The sequence below is a fragment of the Empidonax traillii genome, unplaced genomic scaffold (assembly GCF_003031625.1).
Source record: "Empidonax traillii isolate 1590-97213 ecotype Southwest subspecies unplaced genomic scaffold, ASM303162v1 scaffold459:size589781, whole genome shotgun sequence".
In the NCBI taxonomy this organism is placed as follows: domain Eukaryota; kingdom Metazoa; phylum Chordata; class Aves; order Passeriformes; family Tyrannidae; genus Empidonax; species Empidonax traillii.
The window spans coordinates 269,130-271,375 of NW_020955652.1; positions in this window are offsets into that span (position 1 = coordinate 269,130).

Consider the following 2,246-nt stretch of genomic DNA (forward strand, 5'->3'; position numbering starts at 1 on the left):
GCTCAACCCCTTCTGTGAGTTAGAAGGTGAAAACAGAGCAGCTGGGGTATGTTGTCTGCTGGCAAAGAGGAAGAGTTTATAGAAGCCAGAAACCATCCAAAAGCAAACACATCCTCACACAAAGCACCAGCAGGGGAAGGTGAGGCAGCGTGAGGCTTCCCTGGCCCATCGTGACTGGGGCAGTGGAGCACTGTGGCTGCTCAGCACAATGAGGAGGGGATGAAGAGAGCAGGGTAGGAAGGGAATCCTAGGATGGGAAGAGCCAGAGAAGAGCAAAAGCTCGAGGTGAGCACAGCTGCCAGAGGAGGCATGGGAATACCATCACCAAGCCCAGATTCCTGCCTAACTTTGCAGTTGACCCCTCCCCATCCCACTTTCCCTGACAGAAAGGGATGGTGAGCTCAGCCTGGGGCCGAGTCATCCTAAGGGAGCAATTTGCGCTTCCATGCATGGTCTTCACATTCCTGCTCCTGTGAGCAGGATGGGACAAGAGGGACAGGGATGTGGAGGCAGGGGGAGATGGGCAAAGTATGCTGCTTCCTGGTGCTGCTGCCCTACACATGGAACATTCCAGGGCTACAGAGGGGAAAAGGGAGGGAGAGAGGGAGTGCTACCCAGTGGTTATATTCCCACTGATAAGACCACTAGAGACTTTTCTGTTGGGAGTCCCTGCAAACACTGAAGGTGGTGAGAGCCCACCAAATGCTCTTACTCACTGCTCAGTGCAGGGATCCCTGGGCTGGGAAGATGCTCAGGACACCACCCAGAGCTCCCTAAGTCCCTCCAAAATGATGCTGCCCAACTCATGCCTACTGGGATGGAGACTCCACATCAACAGGAGACCCCTGGAGGTGTGTGACCCTCAGAGTCAACTCTGTGGGAGATGCACTGTCCATACACCTTCCACAGCTCTTAGTTTGCAAGCAGCCAGCACTCCACAAGAGACAGATGCAGCTATTCAGCTGCATTTGTGCCACCATGGGGGGAGATGGCCGGGGTGTCCCTATCCACACTTTGCCCATGCCATTATCAGATGTCCCAGGAGCTCAGAGAAGTTTGAGGCATCTCTTGCAGTGACCACTGACCTGAAAAGGCAGCTGGCCTAGGGTGGTGGCCAAGGAAGCCCCAGCCCATCCAGTGCTACTGCAGTGCTACTGGCCTCTACCAGGCCAGAGGTGTGGGACCACTGCGGGTGCCCAGGGTGTCCCCCCAGTTCCCAGCTGTGTCCTTACAGAGGGTTAACCAGTGGCTGCTCTGAAGCCCGTGCAGTCATGCTTCCTTGGCACTGCTGCTGCAGGCACCACTTGGCTACCATGGGTTCCTGCATGGCTCCCAACAGTCTGGTCCAGGCTGCCAGACACATGGAGGTGCCAGATCACTGGGACAGCTGGACCTACAGGACAGCTGGACCCTGGGGCTGTCATACACCTGGGGCCACCAGACCTCTGGGACAGCCAGATCTGGGGCTGTCTGGCACCTGGAGCTGCTGGATCCCCCAGTCAGCTGGCCCCCTGGTCTGCCTGGCTCCCAAGGACCGTGAGTACCAGGGAACCGCAGAAGAGTCTGCCCCTGGGACTGTCACACACCTGGGGCTACCACACACCTGGGGCTACCAGACCTCCAGTACAGCCAGATCATGGGCCTGTCAAGCACCCGGAGTTGCTGGATTCCTGGGTCAGATGGATAATGAGGCTTTCAGCCTTCTGAGGGCTGCTGGACCACCAAGACAGACTGACCCATGGGCCCTTGGGCACTCAGGTCCGTGGGACCCCTGGAGCTGCTGGAACCCCAGGTCAGACAGATCCCGTGGCTGTTGTGCATCTGAGGCTGCCAGAACCCAGATACAGCCAGACCCCTGGGACAGCGAAAACCCGATGCTCTTGGACACCCAGGGCTGTCGGACCCCTGGAGCTGCTGGATCCCAGGAGAGCCAGACCGCAGGGCCATCGGACTCCCGGGGCCTCCCGGGGACCAGGAGCTACCAAACCAACGTGACAGCCGATCCCCGGTGCTACCGGACCTCGGTCCCCTCCAAACCCCGGGGACACTGGACTCCTAGGACTCCCGGGAGCTGCTGGACCCCCGGGCTGCTCTGGAAGCCAGGACTTCGCATCCTCCCATTCTCCCTCGGGGACCCTCCCCCGGTTCGGCGGCGCTGCCCACCCAGTGGAGCCTCCCCGGGGCCGTCGGGGCGGCGCTGCCCGGGGCCGGGGCGGCGGCGGCGGCAGCCCCCGGAGCCTGGCCCG